Consider the following 23,306-nt stretch of genomic DNA (forward strand, 5'->3'; position numbering starts at 1 on the left):
GTTAAACTCCATCATGAAAATCTAATGAGTTGTGTTTTATTTTTTATCGAAGGCAATAGAAATAAAATTCGTTACTGTTGCCATGTTATCCAGAGATGCACAAATTATCTTCGTAAGGTCACCAGCAATCGACCATTGGTAACGTGCTGCATGATGACATGTCAATGACAATGCGCCGTATGCAAGGAGGGTCATACCCCCACTAGCAAAAAGAAGAAACCGAAAAACGGGGAACAAAACTAAAAAAAGAAAAAAAAAAAACTTCGGAAGCTGTCAAAGCTGGTGTGAACTCGGGTTTCGCAACAACAGGCGCAGGGGCGTCTGTATTCATTCACGTTTCTGCTCTTCAACCACACTGCCCTTATAACCGAACCGTTTGTTTTCATGCTACAATTCATGCATTCATGCTACCTTCAATAGGTATACAATTTCAATAATACGGGGGGGGGGGGGGGGGGGGGCGTCGTAAGGTGGCAGCACAGCGCCAGCGACGTGCTTGCGAACAGCGCCGCAAGTGGCGGAATTCAGAGCATCGGAATGTGAAGCAGACGACGGGCACGAAGGCTTTCGCAGTGCTTCCAGTAATTTCGCCCTGCGGGTTCTAAGGCCTGACATGGCGGAAAACGAGTTTTTCTGCTTCTCTTTTCGAGAAAGATCGCCACTTGGGCTTGGCAGGCCACATTCATAGCACCAGGTAATATACAACGCAGAAATATAGTGCAAACTGCGATGCGAATGCACTTGGCAAACAGAGCTCACAGCGGTAAGCTAAGCCGTCAAGCACCACCATTTGCATTGCAAATGTTATCTTGCTCTGCATGGTAACAATCACGCGTGTTAATACATGTAGACAGGGGAATATTAAAAAAGAAAACTTCACCGACGATGTATGAAGAATGTATAAAATACATAGTACACTCTCATGGGACCGCTGGGTGTGTGCCACCGAGTATGGGACCCAGGGGTCAACGAGTATCTGCCGTTCTTATATAGATAGACCTTACTTTTTTATTCAACTGCAAGTATCACATCAAACCTACACGGCCACATTCACGCAAAGCGTTTTTCCTTCTTTCTTTCGTGAATGGGCTTTGGCGTCCTCGATACCTCTTCCTTTCTCGGCTCTCAAAAAGCGTGTTCTTGCCAAATATGACTTTCAACATTACGTTGGTGCTCTTTAACGGCTTTGCCTAGGCGATATTGACCTAAGAGGCCTTTGATGATACCGAAGCAGGTTAAGATCACTACTCTGATTTTCTCGATAATGATCAAATGACAAAGTAGTTGTTAGAAGACTAGGAAGATTGCCAGATACCCTGCGGTGGTTACGACCGATAACATGTATGCGTGCCCGTGTACCATTCGGCTCCAATGGCACCGCAGGAGCGCCATACGCTACTTTCATATAAGCCAATTCCTGTCGCCGCAGGCATAGTAACACGATTTTGAATTGTACGCATGTTTATCTCATGCTGACGCCAACAGCAGTCTAGCGCCTCTACAACCAACGTCTCTTAAACAGAATGACCTGTATAACGGATGAATAATTCCGTTCCTGTGCTTGGGTGAGCTGTGCGCTGTGCGACCTTTACAAAGGAGCGACTTGTACAACGAAGAATTCCAGAGGCCCCAAGCACTACGCCATAAAGCCGTTAGACTTCATTATACTTCTTTGACATGATTGACACGTATACGTCAAGCCCCACATAGCACAAGCTAGAGCACTTATGTGCGCTCTAGATTGCTGTCGGCCACTAGAATTCATTAATGTTGCGTCACGAGTGAGAGCGTGTCAGTTTGTTCCATTCTCGCCTCGTGGCAGCGAAAGCTTTCGGACGCTGCGTTCAGCTGCACCACGCCTTCGGGGTCGGCTCTCATTCTCCAGTCATTCCCTCGTGGCAGAACGCTACGAACCCCGCTGCGGGACATTCTACCGCCTTCGCGTTCGACCTAGGCTGTACGGTTTCTTTCTGGAGTAAAAAATTCACTGACGATTACTAAACTCCCTAAAGCGAAATCTATACGCATTTTCATTTCGCAATCTATTGGCGGCCGCGGACAGTGTGTCCCGTGTGGCACATTGCAAATAGAGCGAAGTGTGGCGTGACCACCTCGCAAATCGGGAGATCGCGACAGGCAGCGCCTGGGTGACGCGTGCACTTAATTACCGGCCGCCGCCACAGATAGACCGCCGCTCATGCAGCGCTTTGTTTCCATATATCGTATCGGTGGACACGCTCTCCACATGCCATCGCTGAACAGACGACAGCGCGATACTCTGGCGCCACCTTGTAGCGGTCGTCACCGCAGACCACTTATTACGCGGCACAACGCTTTTCTTCTCAGGCCGCTTTCGCCGTACCCTCCTCCATCGCTTTCCACCTCATGGTTTTGTTGCATCCGATTTCCTCCTCTCCCTCTCTTCGCCATTGCAGTCTTTCATGCCTCGCTGCACGGCGTGTTCGCTCTTTTATCCTTCGCTGTGTTGGTTCGCTCGGTTACGCTGACACTCAACATAGGAACTGCGTAAGAGCTGCGCGCTAAAGTTACGGACAAAGAACTACGTATCCCTCTTTTGCTTATTTAGCTGCTTCGCCGATCCCACAAATTCTCGTTCTCTGTTCATTGTAATTGTTTTTGCCTTTGCAATGCTTCGTCATTCTTAATTTCCTAGAAACTAGCCAAATCTTCAATAATGGTTCAATTCACACAGCTCAGCGCGACTAGAGCCATCGGTGGGGTCATGTGTGAGCATGGCGGTGCGTTTGCATTCGCCGTCGATGCACAGCAAGCAGTCATGTGCCGGACGCCACTAGAGCTGGAAAGCGCGAGGAAGGAAAATTCGGCTGAAATGAAAACTGATGCACTGATAAGACGGCAAAATAGCGAGTACAAATCTGAGCCTTCGCCTTCGTAGCCCAAGCTTCGGAGCCGTGAGAGTAGCCGATGCGAAGACAACCAATTCCAATGGGACTCGAAGCTCTTCGAATGAACGGTTCCTTTGTTAATTTTAGAAGAGCTAGACTGTAGCAAAACAGCATCGGAAATGTGCAGTCCTCTGCGAACGAAACACGATACGTGGAGTGCACGACTGCCACCGCCTCTTCATTTTTTTTGCGACACATGTCAGCACTAGCTAATCGCCGCGGAACCAAATGCAGCCTCAATGCATCACAAAGGTTTTCGCTTTCACTGTGTACTACGATGCATCAGCTCGGTGTAGCAAGCACTTAGTCTGCGCAAAAAGCACCGGCGACAATGTGATTCGAATATCGCGTTTCAATTGCAGAGCACTGTACGTACGGCTTCCTGCCAAACGCGCATATCCAATTTTTCCGCAGTTGCATCTGGTGAAGCGACGATGAAGAGCGATTGAAGTGAATGGCCTAAGCAGCTAGAGTCAGTTTAAGTAACTGTACGTGCACGCAGAAAGGCAACACATTTGATCAGAAGTTGTTTAACTCGATAGTTTATTTCGGCAATGTCAAACAGAAAGAACGACGGCACATATTAAGGGGAAGCTTCAGCTCGGCTGTTCCAATCTAAATACATGTAAAACGAGAATTCGTTTTTGACGGCAACCACTCGTCCACAAACGACAAGGTTTGCTACATATAAAAAGAAAAACTTAAAATCTAGTGACACGTGGCTTCGAATTTTTTCGTCTATGTCATAAATTTTTTATAAAAAAGTGGCGCGAAATCGCAGTTTCAGAAAACGAAACTATGAAGTTTACACCTCTGTAGTTATGCAATGAAAAATGGTATAACAGTGCTGTGAGCTGAATGTAATAGTACATCTAAAGCGGACAAGATCTGTATGTTGCACATGAACCTGCAAAAAATATAGTAAGTTGGAAATACAGCTTTTGCAGAACCCTTGTACAAAACCTAACAATTCACCAGAAATATATGACACATAGAATTTGTCCGCTTTGAATGATCTAATGAATGCCGTTTACAGAACCGCGATATCTGCTCTTGAAACAGAGTTAATAATTTGTAAACTTAGTGCTTCTATATTCCTAACTTCAGTAGGTCTGAAAATTCTTGTATTAAATTAAATCTCTATATCGAAATTCCGCAACAAACGGTCACTATAATTAAACTTTCTCTCTTAAATACACCAAATTTCATGAAAATTTCCCCAGTGGTTATCTCAGAAGAGCGCTTCCGCGTTTGACATGTACTTGAATAGGCCGCATCGGAGTTGGCCCCGAGCTAAAGTTTCCACTTGAATCATCGTAGCTGGTTGCAGCGTCTCCTGAGCCAAGTCTGACCATCACATGCGATTACAATCGTGGCGCCACCGCATAAAGGCGCCACCGGTCCAAACTCATCCAGCCCCCGGTGCCTATAGCGTATTCTTTGCATGCTCGCAATTAGGTGCAGGGTAGCAAACCAGAAGCTCATCCCGTTAACCCCCATGACTTTCCAGTCCCGTTTATCTCTCCCTCTATTTCCCTCTCGCAATTGTGTACCATGTAACCAATAAAATTGTTTCATTCATATATTTTTTAAACTCCTTATGTTTTCTGTTTCTTTAGAGAGCACGACAATGATTCAAGAAGTGCTGACCGTATACGCGAGCATACTTAGAGCTCTGGCCTAAAGCAACGTTATCCATGAGCTCAATAGTGCGCACGAGAAGGCACAAAGCAAATATTTTGGGCACTGTTCCGCCACCAGTAGCACATTTTCTTTTGGAGGAAAGGTCGACATCCCGCATGTGCTAGTCGTGTGGAGATTGTCCACGCCTGATTGTAACTGTCAGGTTCCACACAGCCTCGCAGACTCATAATTTTTGTGTGTTTGTGTGTGGGTAAAATGCCAGCTGAAAGTCTCAGCATGTCCTTAGAAACGGAAACAGCGCCTTAACCCTAGAAAATGTCCGACAAAAGCCGTCTGTTTACAGCACACTAAAAGCTTGCGAAGCTCCTATCTGGGCCCGTAAGACCGCCTAGCTATCTGGTGACATTCGAATACATTCGAGAGGAACGGAAACACGCTCATGGCACTCGTTTCTGCCCACCACTAATTTCACCACCGTGTTATTACCGAATGTATATAATATAATTTATGTTGCTACCATTGTCAGTGCCGGATACATATCTGAAATGATCATGCCACGGTTCAAAATTGTATGAATGATTTGGTGCTCGTTAGCCATAAATGATGCTGACTAAGAAAAAATTGGCCAGAACCCAGCGTGCTTCCACGGGTTTTATTTCATAACAGTTGCAAAAGCTTTGTTGTAGCAGTATTTCCTTGCTTCATGCATTATAGTATATAAGGGCAACTTCACAGTATACAATAAGGAAAAAACACTTTTAAAGTTCATGTTCATTTCGAGAAATGATTAACGGCTGCGTGAGAGTTCAATATTTTGCAGCTATGTGGCCGATATTTGTACATTGCACATTTTTCGAGGCATAATGTTTGTAACACATACGTGGAGGGAAAGAGCATTAGCTTAGTAATTAATATTATCATAATAAATTGTAAAGGTAACATTAAACCAATATTTTTTGTGCGATGAAACGAGAACATCCATGATTCAACGTCACAGGTCCAGAGAGATTGCAAACTTGAATCGGTTGTAAACCGAAATGTATTAAACGAAAATGGCATCTAAAAGAAATATCCTGGCGTGACGCTGTTAACTGCTCGGTGTATCTATGCCGAAGCCATATGTACGAAAGAATTGTCGAGCACCATGCTTGGATGGTTTAACACTGGAAATGCTAGTCCACGCATATAATATTTGAGCCGCCAGTTGTAATCGTTTATATGCTTGAACCCATTGTGTTGTCGCATATTGGCTTACTAGAGCACGCGTGTTGATATTGCCATTGAAAGGTCGATAGGCCAAGCGAATGACTCAAACGTAGTCACGAATCTCTCAGAAGTGTCTCGGGTGCAACAGTGAATGCAAATTTGCAGCAATAAAACGTCACTTCTACAGGTTTCGGCGTCAGTCGGGCTAAGCTAACTGAAGTCGGATATAAAATGTCCCACGTGACCATTTCAATGGCCACAAAGAATGGTGCCACGTGATTGCTTGCTCGCCACGCAGCTTCCTGGTCCACTGGTTTGATGTGTAGGCCGTATATCTGCAGGACTGTACACATATAACAAGCCTGCTAGTGCATATAACTGTCTGTGCTATCTCTGTAAATGTGTCGGTGAGCGGCTTTGTTCTCTGCGGAGTTACGCATTGAAACAACCAATCGCACCTAAATATCATCTCCGCAACAAATATTCACATTCTACATCTCCATTTCTCCAATAAAGCACATAGCTATCTATCCTCCTTTCTCCCAGTTTTGTAATCCGAGTATTACGGCCTAAACAGCACGCCTGATTCTCTCCTACCAACGTTAGTTATCGCTTGGAGACATTAGCGATCTCGCGCCTTATTAAAACTCGCTGTACCGTCGAGTTGTCGTCACTTGCTCAAAAACACTCGGGCGCAGTTGTTGTTTGCATTGTCCTTTCTACCCATTGAATCATCAATTCTCGCTATCGATGTTCAGCATTGATATTATTATTGTAGTAAGCTAAACAATGTGCCACTAACGTCCACAAAAAAAAACCCTGCCTTTGAAACAGTACAAAATTATTTCTTTGTGCCGCTGTTCAGCGCAATACCATGCCAATCCGCCAAACGTACATCTGAACTCGCGGCTTATTTGCAGGAGCCGATCGAAATCTCCGCCGGTGATGCTTCGGCGTTATCCGAAGTGCCTCACAATATGGCGTGACACTGAGGCAGAAGATGATTACTTTAATGTTCAAAGAGAAAATGTCATCTTCGCGGGATTACTGCTTCAATGGCTAGGGGAGCGGCTTAGAAGTTTTAGAGTGATTATGGGCCACACAAAATCCTTCTAGTTCGTGTTCAGATGCCATTACTTTTTTTTGTCAAGCGTTTGGGCAAATTCTTCCGCCTTCTACCTGGTGTTCTCCACCTGTGGGAAAAAGGAGAATTGCGAAATTTTAGGGAATTAGTCTAGATTTTCATATATAGGAGCCTTTAAGTAATGCGGAGTGTATTTCAACAGGCCATGTTATACGGAGATGTCGTGTTATGTGCAGAAAACATCTAGACCCTTATGAAAATGACTGTTGAAAAGTTGTTGGCATATTGTTGACGAATTGTTGACTCAATAGCCTTTCAACAATACCTCAACAATTATTGAAACCACAGGCAATAATTCAACAGTAAAGTTGTTGGGCAGTTCACAACAAAAAAGTCGTTGACTAAATTCTGTTGGTATATTGTTGAATAGTATTGAGTATTATTGAGCCATTGTTGAGCAGTTTTCAACAATAAGGTCATTGACTAAATTCTCTTGATATATTGTTGAATAGTATTGAGTATTATTGAGCCATTGTTGAGTAGTTTCCAACAATAAAGTCGTTGGCTAAATTCTGTTGATATATTGTTGAATAGTATTGAGTATTATTGAGCCAATATTGAGTAGTTTTCAACAATAAAGTCATTGACTAAATTCTCTTGACATATTGTTGAATAGTATTGACTATTGAACCATTGTTGAGTAGTTTCCAACAATAAAGTCGTTGACTAAATGCTGTTAACTTATTGTTGAATAAAATTGAGTCACAAGCAATATTGAGTTTCGAAGTACATGTGAAAAACACACGCACATATGTATGTGTGCGTCTTTTGCACATATATGTTGGTTTACTGATCACTTGATCACCATTGCATATATACAGGGTGTTGTTTCACGTTACTTGAACCATAGACGTATATACACGTGTTTCAGCTAACTTTACTCAGAGTTTAAAAATATGCCGATGCACCATAAGACGATGCGACCAAATGCATGTTGCTCACTCTTGTACGTGTCACGCTATTCTTGTATTTTTCCTAAGTAGTTAATTAGTCAAGAAAATTAGCCATTCTGAAGGAACAAAGTTAGGCGAAAAATTCTAATTAGAAAGCTCTAGAGCACTTTGCAAAACGTCCTATTAGGCAATTTCTCACTTTCTATCTATTAAGTGTTAGTGTTTTTCAGCTTACTGCGGATGCCCGTGAAATAGAAAAAATATCACCTGACATATCCGCTTGCGCGCCGTGCTTGCAGCGCTCCCAAACGAGCATACCATCGAGCAGGGTGTGTTGCCGCTTAAAAGGCGACAGGGCAGTGACGAAGGCGTTGGCTGTGGTATTGACGCCAGCGACGTGCTTCCCTCGCTGCGGTTCATGATGGCGATAAGCAGACGGGTGTTCACACCGGTTAAATGGTATGTTTTCGTTTGTGCGCAGAAGGCTTAGGAGCTGTGCAATCACGACTCGCAGGCGGGCATATGTCACGTGGTGCTTTTTCTATTTCGCGAGCATCCGCAGTAAGGTGAAAAACAATAATACTTAACAGATAGAAAGACAGAAACTGTTTATTCGGACGTGTTGCCAACAGCTCTGCAACTTTCTAATTGGAATTTCTTTCCTAACTTCCTTGCTTCAGAAGTTGGTTAATTATGCTTGACTAAATAGCTAATTAAGCAAAAATACACAAATAGCGCGACACGCTACATACCAAAGGGAGCAACATGCATTTAGTCGCGTCGTCATAGAGTTTACACTCGGCCTAAAGTTAGCAGAAACACCCTGCATAAATATATATATATATGCAGTTTCAGAAGACAAACGTCCCTACAAGCAGTGACAAACACCCGATGATTGGACGCATCCTGCATTTCCATCGGCGTCCATTATAAGGGGCCAGTGCCCTGGCTGTGTGTTAATTAGGAAACGGCATTGCATGCCTCCATGTTAAATATGGTCAAGGTGGCGGAGAACGTTAACAAAATTCAAGTCTGGGGTTTGACGTGCCAAAACCACGCTTTGATTATGAGCCGCACCGTAGTAAGAAACGCCATATTTATTTTTGCCATCTGGGGTTCTTTAACCTGCACCGAACGCACAGTACACGGTCGTTTTTGCATTTCACCCCAATCGAAATGCAGCCGCCGCGGCCGGCATTAGATCCCAAGCACTCGGGTTAGTAGAGCAACAGCTCAGCCACTATGCCACCACGGTGGGTGCGGCGGAGAAAGGAGTGAACATCGTTTTTACAGAGTGCGTTTCGCTTACCCGTTAGCGCGCTATACAGAACGAAACGAAAAGCTTGGCCGATATGTACGACATGGTGCTCATATTTCACATGGAGGCCAAATTCTTTTCTGTGACCTAGACGGGGTGCTGGCGAATGTGTTCGGAATCTGCTCGGCCACCAAGCACAATCTGCGCTGCTATACGTTCTCGGTGACAAATCGCACAGCGCAGGAGCACACGCACAAATGTTTAAAGAATGGGACGACAGACCGCCCGCAGTTTGCCATGACGTCGAAATAAGAAGCACAAACAGCGACGTTTCTGTACTTTTCTGGTCAATAGTTCAGTTCGCATGGTTGCGGCACGCATTACTTCTTTTTTTTAAATCCAAACGACGAAAACTGTGCGCGCACAAATTAGCGCGGCGTTTGTGACGTTTGAATTTGGCGCCTTTTCCCGCGCATGCCATTAGCTCCGGCCGGTGCACTGCTTTACTGCGCTAAAGAAAGTAGTTCATCAAAGAAGCGAAGCAAAAAACTTTTATACACTTGCAAATCGCAACAATTGTTCAGTAATAACATGAAATTACATAATTTGTTATCCAATGGTACAATTTATGATAATATAAGCGTGTATTTGTATGAGTGTACATGTATGATTGCGCGTTTGCTGCTGTTGATGTTTGGCGCATTCCGGCGAGTTCGTGCAAGCCGTTAGCTTGAGAGTTTCCTGCATTTTCTGTGTTCTTTGTGTGCTTCGCTGTGACATCTTTGGAATATTCCTGCGTGTTGCTCGCTTTTTATGGACTTGTTGCCTCGAAGATCGCCATGATCGCCTCCGACTCAGCGACATCAAGGGTGAGTGAGTGTTTCGAATTCCCCTTGTTCGTCCATTGCGACGCGGTGAACGGAAGCGGGGAAATGATTTCAGCGCTTGTGCGTGTCTTCCGCGCGCCTCTTTTCTAGTTTTCATTCCTAGTACTATCCTTCCGTTGCGAGAATGGGTTGTACAGCACTAGATTTGTGGTAGATAACGTGGAGTTTTGTCCTGGTTTAACTTTACACTCCGCTTGTGGTGACGTAAGGCAGCTATGTGGTGCCACCTAAAACAGGGCATGTTGTACGCCATGATTTCTGATGCGGCGTTCGAGCACCGATTGAGTTAGCCTTATTAATGAGCGCAAAACAATGCGACGTGAAACCATCCGATCTGTACTGTAATCGAAGATATTTCGTTTGCGCCACGCTAGTACAAGGCGTGTGAGCGAGCTTTCAGCAAAAGGGGGGGGGGGGGGGTGCGGTGGGATTGGCGAAAGTGTATTCTGTTGCGCTGTTCCCTTCAGGATCGAGTGACTCCGCGGTGCTTCAAGGCCACTATCTGACACGCCGTGCGGCCGATGTTCGCGCGATCGGAAAACACAGAGGAGGCTGTCGCGCAATAATAATAAAGAATTTCAAGGGTGTACATGCGATACGTGAGATACAATAGGGGTGATGCCACAGAGTGCTGCGAAATCATCGAGTTATACGCCTTGCCAACCGCGTGCGTTTTGTTTTCCCCCAGGTCGCGCGCATTCAACTTTATTTTTTCATCTTCTCCGTTCGTCGCCATCGAGTGCTTCGCCCAAACGGCTTCGCGTAGGCGCTCTTTGCATTCACGGAAAGGCAGATTTCACGGCACTCCAGGTCCTACAACATTCAAAATAATGTAATTTCGTGAAGTTGCAGCTTTTCGCACTTCAGTAACTGATTTAACAATAGTTTTAAAATCAGTAAAGGAACGAGATGCCTGGCATATCTGCGTTGTCGTCCCACTGTGCTTCGAGGCGGCATGTATACGTTATCGGCAACATAAACATCAATAATTAGCATTGTTTCTTGTGACCATAGAAGTAGCTAGTTATGTCGAAAAGCAATTTTTGCTTTGAATCAGAGCACTATAGAGTGAACAGATTGAAAGGGGAGCGCATCGTTGTGAACTAAATCACGGCGCTTTGCCACAAGCTTGGAATAATGCTTTGTCGAAAGAGCAGTTCTGTGAAATTCTTTCTTTGAGAGTAAGCAAAACTTCAGTAGCATCAGGTAGACGGGGAGTAAAGGAATGTAACACTGGTTTTATATGAAGGAGCTGCGTTTAATATGTGGCCATAACAGTTAAGTAGATGCATGGAAATAATGTTTAAAGTAACTAGAGGAATGTGAAATAAATTTTTTGACAAGCTCACACTGCCATTGGCAAGAGCGGCCACACTTAAGTGTATTCAATGACTAGTCATGTGTATCCGTCCATTTATGTCAGCCTAATGGTCCATGTAGCTCTTTTGATTGTCGCTTTTGCTGCATCGTGGCTTCACGTTTTAATAGTGACATCTTTTTTCAGATTCAAAATGAGCTGGGAGAGGCCCCAGCTGGAACGGTAAAAGTGAATTCTTTGGCCATCCATTCTGTAGCGTCGCGATGATCAAATACAGTGATACCGTGAAAATGTATTGCAGGAAGCAGAAAAAACAACAACATTGCTGATGCAACTGCAACGCATTTGCTCCAGTGATCAATTGGTGCAGAGTGCCTTCATTAGGAGACATGGTGCCTTTAAGCACTCAGCTTAAAGACTTTGCAACTGCACTGGGACTGGGAGTGAATTTCATTGTCACTTGTGAACATATTAAACGCGGAATGTGCCTTTTTCAGTGTATATGCCTGATATGAGAGGGGCGTTCAGAAACTTAGTGTGGACATTAGTGGTCTGCATGAGTGCACATCTTTCTAGTTTTACCAGAACGAAGGTATTATGAACTATGTCATACAGCAGTGCACAGCTAGAGGTATCAAACCAGAACAGCAGCACCCTTTGAGAAAGTTGGCTGAAGAACGAGCAGCGATCGGGGCTTTCTGCATTTCAAGGGCCAAATTCCAAAAATATTGATGCCGAGCTGGACGGTGTGAAGTGCCGGTCACCACATGCTGTAGCCAGCATGGCATTTTTAATCTCCTTGGCATTATGTCTCGTTAAGATACAGAAATTGCATCACTGCTCATAAAGAAATTGGAAATTGGGAGGTTGAGGGGAAGTGGAAGGGCTCCCCTCTGGAGCAGCCAGTGCATGCCCTTTGCTATACTGATAATCCTACCTTAATGAGAACCAGTGATGCATGTTAACCTATTACGCAGCCAAGTGCATTCCTTGTTTTGTATTAAGGGGACACTAATGACACCTTAAATGAATTTAAAATAAAGCGTCGTGTTAAATAACTACTTCTGTAACTTTCTTGGTAGTTGTTTGATTATTAGAGAAAATAAAGCTCAAAGTTCAATTTTCTGAGTATCGCCCCAAAATCTTTGTGCTGACACCTCATTGTCACATCATGGATTCCAAGTATTTTTTCAAACTTGGGCTGTGTTGGTTCTGTAAAAGTTCCTGACGCTTTTTATTTTGGGTTTTTGGAATACGATGAAGAACATCTTTATTTGTAAAAAAAAATTGCTACACCTCAACAGACATCATCAAAATCCATGACGTCACAGCAAGCGGGTGTGGTAACTTCAAGGCAGCACTGCCACCAATCTTTCCTCTTGCTGCTTTTACAGTTTACTCAGCCTCTTGTCACGGTATGAGTGAATCTCTTGAATAGTAGGAAGGTCATGTACAGATACATCTAAAATAATTTTTCTCTTTAGTGCTTTCATGTCGTAGTTGCTTAGGGGTGTTGGCACAGCTCCGCTAAGCACGAGGTCACAGGATCAAACAGCCGCATTTTGATGGAGGTGAAATATAAAACTGCCCAGGTACCTTGCAGCCTGATTTGGTAAAAATTAGTCCAGAGTTCCCCACTAAGGCGTGCCTAAACATCAGATTGTCGTTTTGGCACTTAAAACGCCCGAATTTAATTAATTTAATTTTGCTTTAGTGCTCCTTTAAGCTGTAGAATTCATGATCTTTGCAAAAACTCATGCTCAAAGTATTCTCCATAAAGATTAAATAAACAGTAGATATAAGTGTCTATTTATATTTTGAATTGTGGTGATACGTGATGACTATTAGAATGGTGGTACAACGAGACAGACAGAATTGTAATACAATGTATGACGGCACGATGATGCACATCGAGGAAATGACTGAGTTTCCCTAGAGGTCCCTGACATGAACATCAACTGACTGTCCACAAACTTCTGAGTTCACTCCGTGATCTTGTGCAGCCTGTGCTTTGCGAGTCGATTAATTTAATTGAGGTGGTGGTTGGCACATACTGTCCTTGCAGCTTATGTACATTTCATACAGTGGAGTGGAATCTCACATATTACTTCTGCAGCACAGCAAGCTAACGTGACGTGTAGTGGTAATCTTAGTAATGATCGACAATCATGTCCCTCTTTGAGCTCTTAATGCTGCTTGCCAACACAAGCAGCAGCAGTTGCCCAAGATAGTGGGAAGGAGATTCATTGAAAAGTGGCATATGCCCAGGGTCGCATACCCAGTCACCCAAGTTGTTCCAACGGTTGATTTTGAACTCTTCCTTTAACATAGCAGCCCAATCTCCCCATTAGACCATGGACTACCTATTGACACAAATGGATGGGAAAATAGAGACAAACACCTGAAAATATGAAGTATCCTAAGAATGGTAATCACAATAAATAGTACTAGATGTGCATTAGCGCAAGCTCTTGGGCCAGTTGGTGCGTGATGAACTTGAAAAAGGGGGGTACCAGCAAAACAAAGGACGCGCACACACGTAAAAGGCGTTAGACAGGGACGGACGCTGGTCCGTCCCAACGTCCGTCCGTGTCTAATGCCGTTTCCTTGTGTGCGTGTCATTTGTGTTTCGCTGGTACTCCCCTTTTTCAAGTACTAGATGTTTGGATACTTTGGTTTATTATTCTTGTTTGTGCTGGATTGTTTTTCTGAAACATGTGGCGTCCAGACAGCATAAGAAGCTTGTAAGAAGTCAAGTTTAGCAATCTAGATTTGCAACAGGTACTTTTGTAATTTATTTGCAGTAGGGCTGTTGTGTGAATGTGCTTGAAAGGCTTAAAACTGTTTTGCTAACATTTACTTAAACATGCAGGTTCACATAGGTTGAAGGAGTGCACATTGAGAAGGTTATCCTGGCACAGTTTACCATGGCCTGCCATGGTGGACCAGGAAAGTTTGCAAGGGCCTTGCTTCACCATGTGTTCACAGAGGAGGAGCTCATGGGCCATTTGGGCTTTGGAAATAACACCAAGGGGCAAAAAAGGCTCTTGACCCCACCAGGGTCAGTGCTGTTATAGGCAAGTACCATATATCCTTTCTGGTTGCATTTTTACATTCCCATTTTTTTCTAAAATTATGAACTTGCCATTGGCATAACAAACGACTTTCAAGTAGCCCGTGTGTGCAGTTGTATGCGACAATAGCCTACTATTTGGAATGACTGTTCGTACGATCTTAAGTGCGTAATGCCGCCATACTCAAATGCTTCTGAAATTTAAAAGCTGCCTTCACTGCTGAAAGTTTTTAGTGGCTCCACCACATAAAATGAGCTGCATTTGCGCATTAGCAGTGTTACTTGGCTGTCATTGCAAGGAATAGTTGTCTGTGAAGCACGCTCCAAATCTATTGGCATGGAGGACATGTTTAGTTAGCCTGAAAATGTTATTCTAATACGCGAATTGCGGAGAAGGTATGCTCAAGTGTGGTTACTGCTCAGCTCGAGCAGGAGCATGTTCACCAAATTACAGAAGTCAAAACAGCTCTCCAGGTTCTGAGATGTGAAACAGTAGTTTCACCAATTTTAACAGACCACATCGAATTAAGGTTGCTCCTATATTGAAGGAGGTCCATGTGATGCCAGACAGCAGCCTTTTAGCAGAGGGAACCTGAGTGGTGTGGCAATTTTCTTTTGGTTGTTTCAATCAAAGAAACATCAGGGACAGAGTTGCAAGCATTGCTGTCAACAGTACTATGTTTAGTGGGCGCTTACTCATTCTAAGCACTTAACCTATGACTCGTATTTATTAACGCACACTTTATCACTTTGTATTCTAAGATATGAAAAAAATATTTATGTGTATTCTAAGATATGAAAAAAATATTTATGTGGCTTTTCCCCATATACTTCAATAAATTGAGAATAGGCTCTTGGGGCCTAATGTATAAAGCTTCTTACAGACCATCGGACATGTCTACTACTCCCATTCTGAAATTGTTAGAATTGATTCCTGCTTCCTTACTTCACCTACCTGTTAACAGGGTTATTATGAACCATTGCCAAGTAGATTATGGGCTTAAATTAATCAAAAAGATAAATGGGCTTTTCTGTCGCTCTTGTTTAGCCCGTTGAGGATCACATTTTGGGGAGAAATATGCCTCTCTAATTTAGGAGTTATATATTTTTTGTGGTGTGCAAATGCTCAAAACTTTCGAATTGAATAGTGTCCTATTCAATTTAGTCTTTGAATGGTCACTATTTGTAAATGCGAGTATTCTAATATTTCGAAACACCAATGAAACATGAAATTTGAGCCAAAGTACGGTAAATTTTCACCTCCAATAACATAGTGTAGACATAAAACGTAACAACTTATAATAGCAGACCAGGCTACGTTACTTCAGTAGCTGTACTTGAGAGGCTGTACAGCAATCATTTATGCTTACTGAAGAGTCCTGTGCATGTGAAGAAACTTTCTGCTGCTCCATTTGTGCTTTTAATAAACAGCTTTTCATAACATAACAATGACAGAAACTTGCTAACTTTAATAATACTAGGATGTGAGCCTCATCTTACAATAATTGTGATATCAGCTGTTCATTATTCAGAAACTATCCATTATTTGATTTGCTTCTAGCATTATTCGGTTCAGCCTCAAAAATCACTTTTCGCGCACCCTTAATATTTTTATTGCAGATTTAAGTTCTTCAGAGTGACATTCCGAAAAAATAAACTGGTAAATAATATTTTTAAATAACAATAAAGTGGCAATACCATTTCAGTATTTGCAGTTTTACATGTTTTATTTTTTTATGCAGGATAAAGCAGCATAATTTTTTTGTGTAATGAAACTTACAAAAAACTTGTGGCAACACTCCCAAATTACTGCAATGACAGACACCAAGGAGCTAGGTGAAAAATCAGTTTTGGAGAAACCCAAGGAGCGACAGCACTATAAGAATATTTACTAGAAGTCTCACAAGGTTGCAGCACCTCCAGTGGGATGCTAGGCAACACTTTGTTCTGAAAAGGCAAATTTTTTTCAGAACGTTCCATCACAGCCACAGATGTACGGCAGTGAACCCTAAAAGGGTTAAAGAAGTCAGTCCTATCGCATATGGCTCTTAAAAGACGGCATTTCTTCGTCTCTGTCACATTCTGCATGTGTCATGCTAAGCAGCTTGGTGCACTACACGGAATCCTCATTAGAACAGTAATTCAGTCGTCGAGGCAGAAAACATACTTCACTGTAAGCAGTGTCTTCTTTAATGTAGAAAGTCTTAAGTCATTGTAAGGTGAGAAGTACATTCCGATTGCATGTGAACTCAGGAAACCTAACATCAAATGAAGCTACACTCAGTTGTAGTGACATGACAGTATTGTATTTGGAGCATGGAAAAGCACAGTGAAGTGCAGCAAATTTTAATTATGAAAGTTACAAGAAATAATTTTAGTTGTCAGTTCAGGTTTATTTATGAACGACGTGAATTTGTTTCACCATTTCGTTTCTCAGCAAGCAAAGCTCACATCTTTGACATTGAGGATATTCATAAAGTTATTTTGCTACAGTGTTTTGTTCCTCTTTGCCCTTTCCTGCATTTGACACTTAGTGGAGTCCTGTGCCGCACTGAATAAATTTAAATGGTCATGCTGTAAAGCTGTACCCGTGGAAAGTTGGACTAAAGCAACACAAATACATAAATCAATTTCGTTATAACGAGGGCAGATTGCATGCCATTCTTTTGCATGTGGAAGTTGCTTTTTAAAACTTGTTCTGGCTTCTTGTTTTTGCAGGCTTCACGTGTTGCAAATTGCCTGGTACCAACATGCCCTATGTAAAGAACTGTGGCCTCGCTTTTCGCATGGGACCAATAACCTCTCAAGAGCCCAAGTTGGACAGCTCAAACCAAAACACAAGTGTTGTGCTTTTGTAACTCTCGACATTTTTATGTTCTGTGTTAGTCTCCTGAAGGGCCCAATTAGGATTTCTCAAATGAGCTTACAAATGTTGTGCCTTTCTATGCCTTCACATTTTTATGTTAATTTTATTTATGTTAATTATGCTAGTCTCCTGAGAAGTCCACATTGGATTGCTCAATCCAGAATACAAGTGCTGTGCTTTGTTATAGTTCACTACATTTTTATGTTAGTTTTTGATATGGTTCTAGTAAGGAAAGTGTTTCCTTATTAATATATTTTTTAAGTATCTTAAGCCATTTCATGCCAAACCACCCAATTTTGTCAAGAACTGTTCCATTATGGCAAACCATTTCAAGTTTGCTTGATTTTGAGTAGGTACAATGAGAAAATTTGCTTTCGTACATACACTTGAGTCATTCCAGGGCAACCAACCGTTTTTTTGACCATCACAGATATAGTTTAAGCTCCAAACTCTTGCTCCCCATTTATTTTCCTTCGCAAAAATTTTTTTGAACTTTGGCAAAAATTTATTGTTCTTGCCCAGCTAAGCTAGAAGGCACTGATACACGTTTCTTCTGAAAGGGAAATTGTATGATCAAATATTCAGATGGTGTTCATGTCAAGAGACTGAAGTGGTGTGAGTGCCAAAATTTGCAAAGCTTGAATTTTCTTCTAACGTAGGGAAATACAGAAGGCACAAAATAAATATAAAATCAGACTGGTTGACTTGGGATAGCTGCAAAATATTTCAAGCCTTGGAGGTTCAGTTCATCAGCTAAAAAAACTGTAAAGTTCAAATTTTTTGCAAGAAGCTTCGTGTTGAAGGTAAAAAAATTAGCTTTGGTGGTTGGCACAAAAGTATATGTCGCCCATCGTTACACAGCCCTACATGTCTGCTATACATGTGACAAGTAACAAAAAGGTATTATTGTTTAAGTGCGATAAATTATTTTTTATAATGTTGATTTGTGGATCACACATACAGCATAAATATAGCATAAATATATGAAGCCATGTCATCTAGTAAGGAAATATTGTTAATATAATTAGCCACAAGAACTATTCAACAAACTGACTGCCTTTTTTATCATTTCGAAGGCAGGTGACGTCTAGCGCTGCAGCTGCAGTCTCAATTCGTATTTTTTTAACATGAACGCAAGAAGTGGTTGCCAATGGTGTCTGACCACATCAGACTAAACATGGCACATATGACTTTTGTAGATGAGCATGTTCCGGCTCTAAAACAGTGGTAGCAAACAACACCACAAGAATTTGTTCGTACTCATGTAGGTTTTCAGTCCTAATTATGAAGGTGTTTTCTACTTGCATCGTCATTGGGCTTCAGGGAGCAGGGCACAAAGTGTCCTGCTCCCTCTATGTTGCATTGCACTGCGACATGCCCTTTAAAATGCTTTGTATAAACAATATCAGCGCTCTTTCTGGATTTACTGTCTACATAATAGCTGATGTTTCTTTTTGTAAACTGCACGAACCATATCTTTTAGCACTGCAGGATTCCCTCACGTATTTAATACGTACGAGGTCTGTTAGAAAAGTATTTGACCTTTTTTTGCGAACACCTGATGAATATGTAACAAGTGCGTTTTCATCAGCTGCCCTTGAACCTTTGTGCGCATGCACGAGTTTTTTCCTGCCTGCCAATAGCGTGACTTGCTGGGACGCAGCATTTGAATGAGGTAGTACACAGTGCTCTCGTCGGTTTTTTATTGCAAGGAAAATGGCGGAGTGACTGGAGCAGTGCTACTGCATCAAATTTTGCCAGAAACTGGGCGACAGCCAAGTGGAAACCATTCCGAAGATTCAGACTGCTTTTGGTGACTATGCTATGAGCAGCACACAGATTAAGGAGTGGTACAACCAGTTTAAAGCTGGCCATGCATCGGTGGAGAGCGAGCCACGCTCCAGTCGGCCATCAACATGCCGAAATGACCAGGTCATTGCCGAAGTGAACCCCGTGGTGATGCGGGACTGTCGTGTGACTATCCAAGAAATTGTGGAAGAGGTGGGCATCAGCACATTTTATCCACATTCCATTATCACTGAAGATTTGGCCATGAAGAGAGTTGCACCGAAATTCGTTCCCAAACTGCTCATGGTGGAGCTAAAGCAACTTCGTGTTGAAGTCTCACAGACATGCTGGATTCCACAAACAGTGACCCCAACTTCATGAACACCATAATCACTGGTGACAAGTCTTGGGGGTATGTTTACGACCCGGAAACCAAATCCCAGTCGTTACAGTGGAAGCATTCCACGTCACCAACCAAAGACCGCTAAGTGCGCATCAACGTTAAAGTGTTGCTGACTGCTTTTTTTGACTCCCGCAGTGTGGTACACTACGGGTACGCACCACAGGGTCAAACAATCACTAAAGACTACTACAGGGATGTCCTGCATGGCCTATGTGATGCTGTGTGGCGCAAGATACCGAAGTTGTCAACAGGAAATTGGCGCATCCATGACGACAATGCTTTTCTCGCACTTGATTCAGACTTTTGGCGAATAACCAGACTCCTTTAGTTCGACAGGCTCCTTACTCTCCTGGTGTGGCCGCCTGCGACTTCTGGCTGTTTCCCAAAATCAAGAGGCCATTGAAAGAAGCGCGATTTCAGACAAGAGAAGACATTATGGCTGCAAGGACAGCTGAGCTAAACTCCGTTCGGAAAGAGGCCTTCTCGGAATGCTTCTAACAATGGCAGCACTGCTGGGAGAAGTGACTGGAGTCCCAAGGAGACTACTTTGAGGGTGATTAGGTTTCCAACGCTCCAGTTATGCCAGTTTTTTTTTTCTTCAGCCAAAGGTCAGATACTTTTCTAACAGACCTCGTATTGATAGTTTATGTGCAATGGCTGTATGGTTTACCTGGCCCACACCAAACACAAGCCTCGTTGCGTTAGAGCACGTGGCCCTTGGCAATAAAATGCAGACCCTAACACCGCTTCTCTGTCATCTGTGTGGAGACAAAGCCAGCTTTGTCGTGCGCATTCCCAGCCGGCAAGCTGTGCGCACATCCGAGAAAAGTCGGTGCTGACAAAATTTCAAAAAAGAATTTCTCGCATTTAAAAATAATGCCTTCTTTAACTTCACACATGCATAGCAGACATGTAGAGCTATCCAATAATGTATCACATATTTTTTGGCCAACTACGAAAGCTGTTTTTTCCTTCAACATGAAGCTTCTTGCAAAAGATTAGAATTTGTTTTTTTTTTTTTTTTACAGGCGATCAGCTGAACCTTCAAAGCTGCACATATTTTTTTGCTATACTATGTCACTTGGGCTACCATTCTGTATTTAAGTTCTGTCCTGTGAATTTTTCGTTACGAAAAAAATCTAACGGATTGCAATTTGACTCATTTTTGCCGGTGCCAAAAGCAATCGAAGTATTCAAATATTTGAAAAATTGGCTATTTTGGCAGTTGCATCACTTCACCGTATTTCCATGCACACCATTTGAAGGCCTCGATCAATACAATGTGCATTTGAAAAAGAATGTTGATTGATGTCCTCTAGCTCAGCTGAGTAGGAAAACTAAACTGTCACCAAAATGCTACAAAATATCTGGCAAAAATTAATAAAAGTGGGTAACGAGTTTTGAACTCTAGTAAACACATGGCAATGTTTCAGCTATATGTGTGGTGTCAAAAAAACACTAGTCGATTCGGCATGGAATCGCACACCTGCAAGTGCATCTGTGCCATTGTCAGAGTTCTGTAAAAACTGCATTTTACATAGCTTTGTAAACATGGTTTATTGCTATCTAAAATACATGAGTAAAAATTAATAGGTATAAGTCGGCTTAAATTTAAAATGCAACAAAAAATCTCCGGTAATGGCAATGATGTGCCTTTCATGTTTGCATGAAACCATATCTTTTTCTGAATTCTTTCGTTATTTTTTTGTGACAGTGAATAAAATTGAACTCACAAAAGGAGTAACTTTGTTTTATTCCAGCACATCACTAATAGTTTTTTTTTCATATAAAAATCTGAAGTAAATATGAATAAGTCGCTTGATATGGAATGACCTGCACAGGAACGTTATCATGGCAGAAAACGCAACTGTATCATGCAACAGCAATGCAGCATAATAAACTGCTACCATAAGCATCACTTATTGTGATTGCCATATTTCAGAAGTATGTAAGGTTTACTGAAATTGGCACACACCATTCAACCAACAAATAAGGATTGTACAGTGGTCCTTTTTCAGTTTTACAGATTTTTTTAAAGTTGTCTGTGCCAGGTAGCATAATTTTTGTTCTTGAGCGGGATTATTCAGAGGTGGACATTACTAGCACAAGAAATGGAAACATTAAACTGATTCTCATAAATTTATTAATTCACTTAAACATCACGGCACATATTTCAGTTTGCAAATTGTAGCCAGTGAGGTTGAAAGACATATTCACTTGAAATTAATTTCCAGGATGACACCAGTTGCGAGATTTTTTCATAAATGTGAGAGAAATACATGGGCATTCCGGTTACTTTTGTGCTTCAATGCATAACAATGCGTTTTGTTAACAAAAAAGTGCCACAGCAGTGCATTTCTACAGCCAGTTTGATGGCATGTGTCTCGTTACTGGTGTCATTCTGGAAGTTCGTTCTTAGTGCATACACCTTGTAAAATTACCGTCTACAATTCGTAAAAACTTTATTAGGAACTGAGTTTTTCTTAATCAGCTGACTATGGTGTCTTGATTTCTCATGCAAGTAATGTTTGGCACTCTGTATCTAGAATTATGTTAGCTGCAACAGTCCGTGTTTAATAAATTCCATGAAACTTAAAGATAACCACCCTGCATATCAGGTCTCATTTGAGTGCTGTGGGCTCAAGCAAATCGTGCCATGGTAATAGTACCACTGGCTCCCTAATAGAGAAAGCAAGTACCTTTTTTGAGTGTTCTTATTGACAGTCATGTCAGTCTGCTTCTACATTTATTTATTTAGGTATTTACTTTTTTAAATTTATTTCTTTTGGGAAATGTGTTTTACTTGAGGGCCACACATACTACACCTTCAGTATTCAATTTTGTTATGGTGTCAAGCTGCAGGAAGTTGGTACTGTGCAATAGTTTTTAAGAAGTTTCTGATGTTCTCAAACTACAAATGGTTGTACATTTACACAGATGTTTGGTTACAAATAAACAGTTCACCTAGAAAAATGGTTTTTGTCTGCATCAGTTCAGCACTCTTGGTATTGTGGAGGACCATTCACTGACAACTGAAAAAAGTGGCATAACAGTACTGCTAGCAGTTTTGCAATATGTTTTATTACAGGCAATCTAGGAGCATGTTTTGAGCCCAGGGTGACAGAGGCCTGCGATACAAAACGGCTGTATTTAAATTTTATCCCTATCCTCTCACAGCAAACATACCAACGTGACATCAAAGGTAATTATATGCAACATAGCTCAGCAGTATTTTAAGGTAAGTGCAGGTTTAAACTGCTAAATACCCAGTGGGGCATAAAGGGATTTCAACATAATTTGTGTTGATGTTCAACAGATCTGCAACAATTCTTCCATGGGCTTTCAATATTGACGAACAACACATTTCAACAAAACGTCAATGGGCTTTCAATTTTGAGACTGAACACATCTTCAACAATGCTTCAATGGGCTTTCAACATTGACAAACAACACATTTCAACAATACCTCAATGGGCTTTTAATTTTGAGCTTCAACAATGCTTCAATGGGCTTTCAACATTGACAAACAACACATTTCAACAATACGTCAATTGGGTTTCAACATTGACAAACAACACATCTTCAACAATGCTTCAATGGGCTTTCAGCATTGAAGTACACCATAGTTTCAACGATATGCCAATGATCTTTCAAATTGAGAGGCCACAATGATGTTTCCAGTGAATGTCGCGGGCCAATTATCAACACTTGTCAACAATTTCCTCAATGATGTTTCAACAATTCCTCGATGATCTTTCAAGGTCATTTGTTGACGTTGAACAATGATATGTCAATAACCTTTCAACAATTTTTTTTGTAAGGGGAGGGACTTCTCGCATGGATGTTTGTCAGAAGAATAGGATTACTATTACGTGATAAGGTGTTGAGATAATATGACG

General features: G+C 42.0%; 1 long non-coding RNA gene across 1 annotated transcript; it reads left to right on the forward strand.

Moving 5' to 3' along the window:
- Positions 1-9,462: 9,462 nt before the first annotated feature.
- On the forward strand, positions 9,463-22,380 carry LOC126528382 (uncharacterized). Its single transcript, XR_007599010.3, has 4 exons — positions 9,463-9,941; positions 11,464-11,499; positions 14,150-14,354; positions 17,069-22,380. It is a non-coding gene; the product is annotated as an uncharacterized lncRNA (long non-coding RNA).
- The last annotated feature ends 926 nt before the right edge of the window (positions 22,381-23,306 follow it).

Source organism: Dermacentor andersoni, chromosome 9 (assembly GCF_023375885.2).
Source record: "Dermacentor andersoni chromosome 9, qqDerAnde1_hic_scaffold, whole genome shotgun sequence".
In the NCBI taxonomy this organism is placed as follows: Eukaryota; Metazoa; Arthropoda; class Arachnida; order Ixodida; family Ixodidae; genus Dermacentor; species Dermacentor andersoni.